Source organism: Bos taurus, chromosome 7 (genome assembly GCF_002263795.3).
Source record: "Bos taurus isolate L1 Dominette 01449 registration number 42190680 breed Hereford chromosome 7, ARS-UCD2.0, whole genome shotgun sequence".
In the NCBI taxonomy this organism is placed as follows: Eukaryota; Metazoa; Chordata; class Mammalia; order Artiodactyla; family Bovidae; genus Bos; species Bos taurus.
Window position 1 is genome coordinate 6430291 of NC_037334.1, and position 12764 is coordinate 6443054.

The 12764-nt window shown below is 46.8% G+C and overlaps 1 protein-coding gene across 4 annotated transcripts in view; it reads left to right on the forward strand.

Annotated features, from left to right (window-relative positions):
• The window catches only part of MED26 (mediator complex subunit 26), a 40680-nt gene that overhangs the window by 17810 nt on the left and 10106 nt on the right, over positions 1-12764 (forward strand). The window contains exon 2 of one of the 4 annotated variants that reach the window (XM_024993952.2): positions 1002-1134. The gene's annotated coding sequence lies outside the window, so the exon portion shown is untranslated. 4 annotated transcript variants of the gene reach the window in all.

Here is a 12764-nt window from a genome sequence, read left to right on the forward strand (position 1 = left end):
CCCCCTTTCCTCCTGCCCCCAATCCCTCCCAGCATCAGAGTCTTTTCCAATGAGTCAACTCTTCGCATGAGCGCCACCTAGGAAGCCCCGAATAATAGTAACTGTGGGGGAAAAATGAGTATTTCATCACCTTTGTTTTCAAATTTAAAAAATCGTTACACTTAAAATTGAGGTATAGTTAATTTATAGTGTTAATTTCAAGTGTACAGCAGAGTGATTTAGTTATATTCAATTTTACACACACACACATACACATATATCCCTTTTCAGATTCTTTTCCGCTATAGATTATTACAGAATATGAGTATAGTTCCCTATGCTATACAGTAGGTCCTTGCTGCTTACCTATTTTATGTCATAGTGTATATGAATCCCAGACTCCTAATTTATCCCTCCCCTTTTCCCCTTTGGCAACTGTAAGTTTGTTTTCTATGTCTGTGAATTGTTTTTATTCTGTAAATAAATTGATTGGCATCACTTTTTAGATTCCACATACAAATGATATCATGATATTTGTCTCTTTCAGCCTTTTTAACATTGAATCACTTTGCTGAATACCTGAAACTAACACAGCATTGTAAATCAACTAGACATCAATTAAAAACAAAAAAGCTATCCAAATGAAGATATCCCGTAGAAGTGAAAGGGAGTGCTAAAGTAAATTACGTTACACATTTTTAAACCATAAATTAAGAAGCAATAAAGATTCCACTTAAAAGCTAGTCTTAATGAAATTCTAAAACTTTGTTTAAAAAATGTTAAATCCAGGACATGTGCTATAAAACAGATAGGAACTCAAGTGATCTAGGATAGTAGTCACCCCAGACCCCAGGAATACAACAGAAGTAACGCAGAGGTGACATCCATCCTTGCTGCTCAGAGGAACATCTCAAGTGATATCTATTTTCACCAGAGTGTTTGTCAGAGGAGCTCTGAACTCATTCCTCCCTACTCCCTTAGACACTGTCTCTGTTATGCATGTTGGTGCCTTTGTTTTTCAGGAACTAGAAATAAAGCTTACAAGCACCAACTTGAGCCACACTGCCTGGACTTGATCTGGCTCCGTGACTGTGTGGCCTTGGGCGAGTTACCTAACACCTTGGAGTTTCACTGTGCTTATGCGGAAAATGAGAGGTAGTAGTAATACCTATCTCCCGGGGTGGTTTTGAGGATTCACTGAGTTAATACATGTCGTGTCCACCCGACACACAGGCCTGCTTGTGCAGTTTTATCGCTCTTAGCGTCTGCGGTCTACCTGACACTGAGCATAAGTAGAGGTGATTTGTGAGCTGGGTAGAGCTCAAGGATTTGTGACATCTCCTAGTACAGTATTTTTAAAACTGTAATTAGCCACAAAAATACAAATGGAGGTTTCCTACAAAAATCCAGATATGTGACTTTTCTAGAAAATTTAGAATGCTACCAGGCAGGAGATAACTGCCTGCCCACAGCAGCCTTCAGCTGGCAGTCCCAACCACTCCCTTATTGTAGCATTTCTTTAAAAATTTACTTACTTTCTTTTTGGTCTTCGTTGTAGTGACAGGCTTCTCACTGCAGTGGCTTCTCTTGTTGCGGAGCACGGGCTCTAGACACGCAGGCTTCAGTAGTTGTGGCACATGGGCTTAGTTGTTCTGAGGCATGTGGAATCTTCCTGGACCGGGGATTGAACCCGTGTCCCCTGCGTTGGCAGATGGAGTCTCATCCACTGTACCACAAGTGATTGATCATCGCATGTTTTAACAGTGGCTGTGTATAACAGCTGGCTCCCAAGGTTCCTGAGTGCTGGCTGGCGAGAGCTGAATGCAGCACACTCTGGGGTTGAGACCCTACCCCTGTCCTGCTTGGATCTGGGCTGCGGGCCGCAGGCTCCTTGTCCAAGATGGCGTCAGTGCCTTTGCAACTGACTCCTGGGATGGTTCTCTTGGTTGGAGTGTCTTGGAGGCCAGCTATTCTGAAGATGGTTTGGGTCCAGCATTCTGCTCCAGACCCTTTGCTTCCCTGGGTTCTCTCTGGGACTCCAGGCTGGGGTGACCACCTCTCTTGGCCCAGGGCTTGGGAGGAAGCCTTCCTCTAGTGTGTCGCGTTGGTGATTTTCTTCATAGCTTTGCATACAGTCACTTTGTCCTGTTTCCTTGTCAGTCTCCTTTCTTCCCTGCCATGACTGTAAGTCTCTCCAGCTCCCCCTGCTCCCTGAGTTCCTCCTCAGCACAAACACATTTTGATTTTCCTGGTAAATGCTTAGCCACTGAATGAACTCTGGTGTCTTCTCTCTGTGAGCTGCAGCTGTTTCAGTATGCAATCTGAATGGTTTTGGCTCCCACGTCCACGGTTTTCCTGATTTTGGAGACAGCCATTCCATCTCTGTATGCAGGGCACCTTTCTCCTCGGAAGTGGCAGCTCTGTCTTCTGGCTGTGTTCTCCTGGCAGATCTCAGTTACTCTTGATAATCTCACCACTGAGCTGTAAAAATTGCTCTAGGTTTCAGCAAGATTAATGCCATATTTGCTTCTATCCCAGCTGATCTCCCCAGGTAGAGTGACGGTCCCATTGATCCTCACCTGTCTTCTCAGCAGCCTTGGAGTTGGGGGGAGGGGGGGCGCGGCGGGGGGCAGAGCAGCCTTAGTGCTGGTCCTGGAGAGTTGTGTGCACTGGGTGCTCTCTCCCTTCCTGCTGGTGGAGTCATGGAATAGGTGACGAAGGCAGGAAAAGATAACAGCCCTGACATCTGAGTCCAGTCTGCCAGACAGCTGGGCCTGCCTCTTCAGGACCCTGTGCAGGGTACAGCAGATTTGGCTCTGCTTTCTTCCTCCTCTTTGTAGTGGGGTCATTGCATTGCCCAGGGTGAGAGTGAAAACCAGTTGAGGCAGTACCAGTCGCCATAAAAGTATTTGGACCCCTGGGGCAGAGTTGAACACCTGAATTTATTTCTTAGGGAAAAATGAGATAAGGAAGTTGTGAAGATGATCATTACAACATTGGTTGCAGTAGGGGAGCCCAGAAGGAGATGGGATGCCCAGCAGTGGAGAAAGTCAAGGAAATTATGACGCATAAATGGGATGTTTAGCTGTTAAGATCATTATGAAGAGTATGCAGCAACAGGAAGAAGTGTTCAATGAAAAAAAGAAAAACCAGTATCTATGATGCAGTTTCAACTACATAATTGTTGCAAACTCTGGATAAGAGCAGGAAAGTCACCCAGAGAAACATTGCCGTGGCCCAGGCTGGTTGTGGCTTGAGGGACTAAGGCAGAACTTAGCCTCTGAGGTCAGACCTGAGCCATATTGTTGTTATCTGCCTCCTGGGGCTGTTGGGGTTCAAGAGTGATGTAGGTAGTGGCCTAGAAGATGTTCTCAGAGGAAAGGAAGACCAGAGTGGGTGGAGGAAAACTCCAGAACTGAGGGTGAGGAGCTTGGGCACCATCAAGCCTCAGGTCCTCATCACTGAGCCTGGTCAGTTATGGGGCTGGATTTAGGCGTGCTCAGACAAAGCAACCGTCACAAGTTGGCTAGAAGGTAAGCTCAGGTTCACCATATCAGGGTTGAAATCAGGATCCAAAGAAGACATGCCTTAGATTATACAGTGGAGAAAAGACAGCCTCTTCAGTGAGTGGTGCTAGGAAAACTGGACAGCTCCATGTAAAAGAATGAAACTAGAACACCTCCTCACACCATACACAAAATAAACTCAAGATGGATTAAAGAGCTAAATGAAAGGCCAGAAACTATAAAGCTCTTAGAGGAAAACATAGGCAATACACTACTTGACATAAATCACAGCAAAATCCTCTATGACCCACCTCCTAGAATAATGGAAATAAACACAAAAATAAACAAGTGGGACCTAATTAAACTTAAAAGCTTTTGCACAGCAAAGGAAACTATAAACAAGGTGAAAAGACAGCCCTGAGAATGGGGGGAAATAATGGCAAATGAAACAACTGACAAAGAATTAATTTCCAAAATGCAAAGTAGCTCATACAACTCAATACCAGAAAAACAAACAACCCAGTCAAAAAGTGGGCAGAAAACCTAAACGAACATTTCTCCAAGGAAGACGTACAGATGGCTAATAGACACATGAAAAGATGCTCAGTATCACTCATTATTAGAGAAATGCAAATCAAAACTACAGTGAGGTATCGCTTCGTACTAGTCAGATCTGCCCATCGTCAAACAGATGCTGGAGAGGGTGTAGAGAAAAGGATACCTTCTTGCATTGTTGATGGGAATGTAAATTGATACAGCCAGTATTGAGATTCCTTTAAAAACTAGGAGTAAAACTACCATGCTGCTGCTGCTGCTAAGTCGCTTCAGTCATGTCTGACTCTGTACAACCCCATAGACAGCAGCCCACCAGGCTCCCCCGTCCCTGGGATTCTCCAGGCAAGAATACTGGAGTGGGTTGCCGTTTCCTTCTCCAAAACTACCATATGACTCAACAATCCCACTACTGGGCATATATCCTGAGGAAACCATATTTGAAAATGACACGTGTACGCCAGTATTTATCCCAGCACTATTTACAATAACTAGGACATGGAAGAAACCCAAGATGTCTATCAACATCTTGAATGGATAAAGAAGTTGTGGCACGTACATTACTCAGCCATAAAAAGGAACACATTTGGGTCAGTTCTAATGAGGTGGATGAACCTGGAGCCTATTATACAGAGTGGAGTAAGTAAGAAAGAGAAAAGTAATACTGTCTATTGATGCATAGGTATGGAATCTAGAAAGATGCTACTGATGAACCTATTTGCAGGGCAGCAGTGGAGACTCAGACATAAAGAACAGACTGTGGACACGTGGCAGGAAGGAGAGGGGGCGCAAATCGGGAGAGTAGCATTGAAACATACATTACCGTATGTAAAATAGACAGCCAGTGGGAATTTGCTGCATGACGCAGGGATCTCAAACCCAGTGCTCTGTGACCACCTAGAGGGGTGAGATGGAGAGGGAGGTGGGGGCGAGGTCAAGAGGGAGGGGACATATGTATACCTATGGCTGATTCATGTTGATGGATGGCGGAAGCCAGCACAGTATTGTATAGCAGTTATCCTTCAATTAAAAACAAATACATTTTTAAAAAAGAACATATGTCTAATGGGGCTAGTGTGAGTGGGTTTATTTGGAGGTGAGAGAAAGGGAGGCTTGCCTGCACCAAGGGTCCTAGCCCACTTCTGAGGGCGGGGAGCAGTGGAGTCAGCCGGTGGTGCTTAGAAAGCGTCAGTACCTGTCAGGTGCACAAGTGCCTCTAAGTGCATCCAGAGGTGATGCCTGGGCCCCAGATGCAGCTGTGATGCTGCCTGGGGGTGGGACTACTCAGGCAGTGGAGAAGTGCGGTGAGAGAAGGAAAGGGACTGAGATTGTGCCTTGAAGAGCTCTGAGAGGAGGATGTAGAGGTCTTGAATGCAGAGGGATGTCAGGATCTGCCCAGGGTCCAAGAGATGAGGCAAGGCAGGGCTGAAAGGTCCCCGACTTTGGTGAAAACTTACCTGGGCAGAGCAGTTTGGGTGCGTTGACAGCCTGCATGCTCAATCATGTCTGACTCTTTGCAACCCCATGGACTATAGCCCGCCAAGCTCCTCTGTCCATGGGATTCTCCAGGCAAGAATACTGGAGTGGGTTGCCATGCCCTCCTCCGGGGCATCTTCCCAACCCGGGGATTGAACCTGCATCTCTTCAGTCTCCTGCATTGGCAGGCAGGTTCTTTACCACTAACGCCACCTGGGAGGCCCAGTTAGACCTCTCTCTCAATTTCCGTTTCAGTGTTAATGTAAGTTTTAGTGAAAACTTGTGCTGTTTCTTCACCTAGTTGCCTTGTCAGTTCTGTTTGGTATCCACCTGTAATGGTGGCTACAGAAAAGGGAAGAAATAAACTTTTTTAAAAAGTTTTAAAAAACTGGTTTAAAGTAGTGAGAAAATAATAATAGAAAAATTATATACTGAGGGAAATACAGTAAAAAGCGAAGTCTTCTGTGTTCCCAGTTCTCCTCAGTGTTCTTTGCCTGGTACATTTAAAGCAAGGAAAAGCTGCTGTGGTGCTTCTCCTGGAGCTGGGTCCCACCTTGCCTCAAATGTTTGATGACTGGGATGTCATGTCTCGCTGCAGGGCTGTCCTCTGACATTCAGCCATGGGGTAGGTGCTCATCCTCGGGATCAATTTTACCACCCTTCCCCTGTGGGATGCAGGTGGTTTGGGGTGAGGCAGATGGTGCTGATGGGGTCCACACCAGCCCAGTGGGGACGACTGTTGAGTGGTCAGGCTTTCCCAAGGGTCCCCATCAGGGAAGGTTGGGAGGAAGCAGTTGATTTGGCTTTTGGTAGTAGATGGCTTCGGGAGCCGTCGAGGTCCTCCCCTGCGCCCTAATCTTCTGCCAGCAGCCTTCCGCTCAGCTGCATGTCAGGCAGGGCTACCACCTCGCAGATCTTGCCGTCACTGCATTAGCACACTGGATTGTGGTGTTCGACGTCCCCATTGCTTTAATGTTGCCTTCGCAAAAACCTCACCTGGCTTTCCTTCCCCCTGTTTATGTAATCCTTTGGAATCATTTCATGGTGGCCAAGGTAATTTGGAAAAAATCTTTGTCATTGTGGTAACTTCTAGGACCATTGTGTTTAAAATAGAAGACTCTCCCCAAAGCCATTGGGTCCTACTGACCAACGTGGCAACCCTGGTCATAGCCTTCTGCTGCTCTTGTCCCAGCCTTCCCTCTGCTGGCCACCCAGGCATGGTGCTTTTCCTCTTGTCTTCCATGGGGCTGTGTGTGAGCGGCACTGAGAGTCACCTCCCTGTTCCCTGTGACCCTTGTGGGGCGGCTGGTGCAGGTGACAGCTGGCAACAGGAAAGGCCTGTTTGCTTTCCAGATGCTAACTTGGTGACTGCAGATCCCAGCTTGCTACAGAGGGAGACCCCTGAGAGGTTTATAACATTGGCTTAACACAGTGCCAGCTGTTGAGGACAGTAAGGTGGGACTTCATTTATCTATCTGTCCTTCATTCACTCACGCTTGAGAGTAGTAAGGGTCTAGCTCAGCTGTCTCGGGGGAGGGGGAGGGCAGGATTTCAGACATTTTCATGCCCAGGAGCTTAATACATTGGAGAAGACTGAAGAGTGAGGGGGAGAAAGAAGCTGTCAGATGCTCAGAGGCTGTTTTCTCGTCAGGAGGATGGAAATAGGTTATCACTCACACCACCTGTTGGAGAGGAGAACAGACTGCTGTTTACCTAAGACGTTCTGTAGATGTTTGTGGCCACTGGCCTTTCCCATGTGAGGACAGGAGTTTGGCTCCCTCGCCAGGGTCTCCAGTTGAAGGATGACAGAACCCCACAGGCAGGCTGAGGAGAGCACGTGTCCTGAAGCTCAGTCCCGGGGAGCTAGTGAGCCTGTCATTTCACAACCTGTAAGACACCGGCACCCAGCTCCAGCCACAGCGCGTTTGCTGCGCCTTTTCCCGGCCCGCAGGCAGGCTGTGCAGTCTGCTGGTGCACAGGTGTTGCAGGGCAAGCAGAATGGGTGGGGTGGGGGGGGGGGCACAGCGCATATGGATTGAGATAATGCCTAGGCAGACTGGAGCGCAGTCTGTTATGAGGAGTGCATCACACACACGTGCCTTTGTCACACAGGCCTTATGATACCCGTGAGAGGCCTGGGCATGACAGCCTTCTTCATTTTCCTGAAGGGAGAAGGGCCTTCATGCTGCGCCCTCCACCCCAGGGGGAGCTAACCTCCAACAAAGAAGCCTGCCTTCTCTTGCCTCCCGCCCTCTCCTTTTTTTCCAGGACCTGTTGCATCTGTCATCTGCCTCCATAGTCATTTCACAAATTTATTGAGGTATAATTGACATATAATAAACTGTGCACACTTAAAGTACCCAATCGGATATGTTTTGATCTGTGAATACACTTGAAAAATCATCATCACAATCATGGTATTAAACATATTTCCAAAAGTTTTTCTTGTCCCATTGTAATCTTCCCTTCAGCCCACCCCCATCCCTAGGCAACTGCTAATCTATAGTCAGTGTAGATTAATCTGCCTTTGCTAGAATTTTGTAAAATCATGTACTCTTTTTTTTTTTTAATCTAGGCTCTTCTTTCCTTCTTATTTTGAGATTCATGCATGTTGTGTATATCAATAGTTTGTTCTTTTTTGTTGCTAAGTAATGTTTCATTTTATGAGTATCCTAAAATTTATCATACATGTGTTGATGGACTTTTGGGTTGCTTAATAATCTGTCAGAATGTCTTCCGAGGTGATTATACCATTTTATACTGCCACCCCACCCACCAGCAGTGTATGAGAGTATCAGTTGTCCCACACTTTGGTGATCACTTGGTATGGTCAGTCTTTTTAGCTTTAGCTATTTTAATAGGTGTATAGTGATATCTCACGATGGTTTTAATTTGAATTTGTCAGGAAGAGCTGCTGAAGGAGGGGTAGGCTATTCTTGGGCTTCTCTTGTGGCTCAGCTGGCAAAGAATCCGCCTGCAATGCGGGAGACCTGGGTTGGGAAGATCCCCTGGAGAAGGGAAGGCTACCCACTGCTGTATTCCGGCCTGAATTCCATGGACTGTATAGTCCATGGGGTCGCAGAGTCGGACACAACTGAGCGACTTTCACTATGACTAATAAGGTTGAGTATCTCTTGAAGTATTTGTGTTTGCCATGCATATCTCTTGGGTGAAAGATTTGAATATCTGTTCACATCATTTGCCCATTTCCTCCCTCCCTTGGGTTCTTTGTGTAATTATTGAAAGAGGTGTTTATATATTCTAGAGACAAGTCCTTTCTTAGATACATGATTTGTGTATCTTTTCTCCCAGTCTGTGACTTGCCTTTTCATTTTCATAGCAGTGTCATGTTTTGAAGAGCAAATTATTTTCAATTTTGATGAAATTCAGTTTGTTTTCTCTGTAGTTTGTGCTTTTTGTGTATTATTACTAAAATCTTTGCCTTTTAAACCCAAGGTCACTAAGATTTTCCTGTTTTCTTCTGTAGAAAAGACACATTCTGTAGTTTCACTCTTAGGTTTATGATCTATTTTGTGTTAATTTTTGTGTATCTTGTGAGATAGAGGTCAAGGTTTGATGTTTTCTTTCAGTGTTGTTTTTTGCCTATGGCTACCCAGTTACTCCAGCATTGTTTGTTGAAAGATTACTCATTCACTCCTGAATTGCCTTACCATCTTTGTTAAGCGTCGGCTGGCTGCCCACGTGTGGGTTTGTTAAAGGACTGTCCTGTCCCATTGATCTGGTCAGTTTGTCTTTGCACCAGTACCACGCTTGTAATACGGGCTTCCAGTTTTCTTTTTTTCCAAGTTTGTTACCTTTCTAGGAACTCTATGTTTCCGTATAAATTTTAGAATCAAGTTGTCAATCTCTCCCAAAGACCCTGCTGGAATTCCATTTGGAATTGCATTGAATCTATAGATCAGTTTGGGGGAGAGCTGACATCTTAACAATATCAACTCTTCCAAGCTATTGTCTTGGTATATCTTTCCATTGGGCTTCACTGGTGGCTCAGTGGTAAATAATTTGCCTGCTGATGCTGGAGACGCGTGTTGGATCCCTGGGTCAGGAAGATCCCCAGGAGTAGGAAATGGCAGCCCACCCCAGTATTCTTGCTTTGGAAATCCCATGGACAGAAGAGCCTGGCAGGCTGCAGTCCATGGAGGTCACAAGAGTCAGGCACGACTTAGCGACTAGACAGCAGCCATCTTTGCATTAACGGATGCCCCTCTTAATGTCTCTCAGCCCTGTTTTGTAGTTTTCAGTGTTGAGGCCTTTTGTCAAATTTATCTGTAAGTTCTTCATACTTTTAATTGCTGTTGTAAATAGAATTGGTTTAAAATTTTTCAATTTCTGAATGTTTGTTGCTTGCGTATAGGAATATCATAGAATTTTATATTGAACTTATATCTTACAGCCTTGTTAAACTCACTTTTTTTGTAGAATTTGTATTAAGATTTTCCATATAGACTGTTCTGTTATTTATGAATAAAGACAGCTTTACTTCTCGTTTTCCAATCTAGATGGATTTTTCTTCCTCCCTCCCTCCCTCTTTTTCTTTCTTCCTTTTCTTTCCCTTGCCTTATTGAACTACGTGGAATCTCCTGACAAAAATGAGTGGAAGTGGTGACACACATCCTTGGTTTTGTGCCTTTTCCTGGGGGAAAGCATTCGACTCTTCGCCACCAGGTGTGATGTTTGCTGTGGGTGTTGCTGGGCCAAGGAAGTTCTCTTCTGTTCCTGGCTTGCTGAGAGTTTTCATCAGGAATGGATGTTCAATTTTGTCAATTTTTTTTTCTACATCTGTTGAAATGATCATGGGCTTTTCCTTTTTAGAAAAGGATTACATTGGTTTTTGAATGTTAATCTGCCTTCCCCACTTTAATTTTTAGTCTTTGTTTTCTGTCTTCATTCCTGGTGTAGGCATGTGGAATTTCCCTTATCTGATTTGTTGCACTGTCCTCCCTTGAGCCAGCTCTCTGTTCCTGGCATCAATACGACTTGCTGGTGGCCCATTGAGTGGAGGCAGACATGGGCTAACTGCACAGGATTAGAAGGTTAGGTTAGTATTGAAACTGTGGCCAGGTGTATAACGGGCACCCTGGCTTCCTCGTTGGGGAAGTGGCATAACACCTCCTCTGGAGGTCTGTGTTCTTAGGAGAGAACCTAAGTGGTAGGAGCCAGAGGCCCACCTAACCGGGGTGCCAGCTGGTGATGCCCAGGTAGTGGTTACTGCCTGCCTGCCTCTCTTCAGTAACTGAAGAGCTTGCTCCTTCCTGGGAACACTGGCCTGCTCAGTGCTCCTGCGGTAGAGCCTTCAGAATGCCCTTGCTTTCCCCAGACTGGCCTCTGCCTGGGGTGGGAGTGGTGTGGATGCCTTTCTCTGTGAGCTGTGAAACATAGCACATGCTGGGTATCTCAGAGGCAGCCTGGGCTCCTGGTCCACGTTCTCAGACCTTGTTCTATGGGACCCTCAGAGGGTCTTTGCCCCCCATATGGGGGGCAAGGGGCTGGCTTGACAGTACCTCTCCCTCCTCTTCAACTCCAGTAGCTCTGGCATCTGTTTCTAGGATGGGATGGCTTCTCAGACCAGTTTTTCCTAAAAGTATAGCATATATCCAGAAAAGTGCGTAAGTTCTAAGTTTATATCTCAGTGCGTGTTTGTGAAGTGAACATACCCCAGTAACTCCCACCAAGGTCATGGAATAGAGCTTCTCCCCAGAAGCCATTCTTCTTCCCTCTCCTAGCCTCTCCCCACCCCCAATTCCCCTGACTTCTGTCACCATGGACAAATTTTGCCAGCTTTTGAGCTTCCAGTCTTTCATTCGACTTGTTTTGAGGTTTTATCTTCGATGTTATGTATAGCAGTACTGTCTTCATTTGACATTGAACAGCTGGATCGTGACTTCATCATCTGTTTAGTGTTGGTGGCCATGTGGATGGTTTTCAGATGGGACTGTTCTGAATATGGCCGCCCTGACCATTCTCGACATGTATGCGCTCAGGTTTCTGTTGGTCCCTACCCCAGAGTAGGATTTGCTGGGTCCTGGGGTGTGAATGTTCATCCTTACATGGTGTTTGATACCATGCACAGACTTCCCTTCCTGCTCCACGTGATGATGTCCTTGGTTTTCTCCACAGCGGCTGTTGCAGGAATGCCTCCCCTGTTGCAGGAATGCCCACTGAGAAAGTCCCCACACCCACTGCTGGTCTTCTGGTTCCACACAAAGCTCAGGGCAGCAGGTGGGGGAAAGAGGTGGCCTTGAACCTGACCCCTCTCAAGTGTAGTCCCATGACGGCTCCGTGGTGATCCCCTTTCTTGAGTGCTTACTGTGAGCCAGTCAGGCCAGGTCCTGGGTGTTCATGTGTGTCTCCTGTTCCCCTCCCAGGAGCCTGTAGAACACTTCTGTCATCCTCCCACTTCGTGGCTGAAGGAATGACTGAGTGAGCTAGGTGGGTGGGCTCGGAGCTCTCTGCTCACCTCCTGTGTGCAGTGTTCGCTCATGCTTTTTGCCCTGGAGTGTGTGGTGCAGCCCATTAGGCCGTGTCCTGCCTGGTGGCTGTTGTATCACGTAGGACAGGCTCACCCAACCCTCAGTTACCTTTAGGGCCTGGTGAGTTTGCAGATCTCAGATCCTGTTCTGTGGAAGGAGACGAGGGCTCCTCTATACCTAACCTGTGACTTGCCAAGTGATGTATCTGCTGTGGCACTGGCAGTTCCTGTTACTCTGCTCTCAGAACAGACATGGTGACCCCGTGTGGAGTACCCAGGAAGGTGAGGGCTGCGTGTCTGTCGCATGTCCGTGACTCACCCTCAGTGCTTACCCCAGGCAGCCTGGTCGTCAGCGGTGCAGCCTCAGGTTCTGGGGCTAGTTTGGGCTTGAGGCCCTCTGAGAAGGGGTACGGCCTTGGCTTTCTTCTCCATAGTCCTTCAGATGTCGTAAAGGAGCCTGCTGGGTGTTGCCACCATGGTGTTCCTGGCGGCTCAGTTCAGCCTCAGTTGCAGTGCCTCACCTGTTGCTTCTGTCCTTGCCTTCGGCCATTTCTACCCATGCCTCAACACTGGGCCGTAACCAGCCCTTCCTATTATCTCCCTGGCCTGTGTTTGGTGCCTTGTTGAGGGAAATTTTAGGCTCTCCCCTGTTCTCAGGACTCCCATAGCAGCCCAAGTGAGCAGACTGGCAGACTCTTGGCATGCCACATTGGGCACTGTGCTGTCTTGAAAGGATCTTAGAAACCACAGAATGGCCTGGT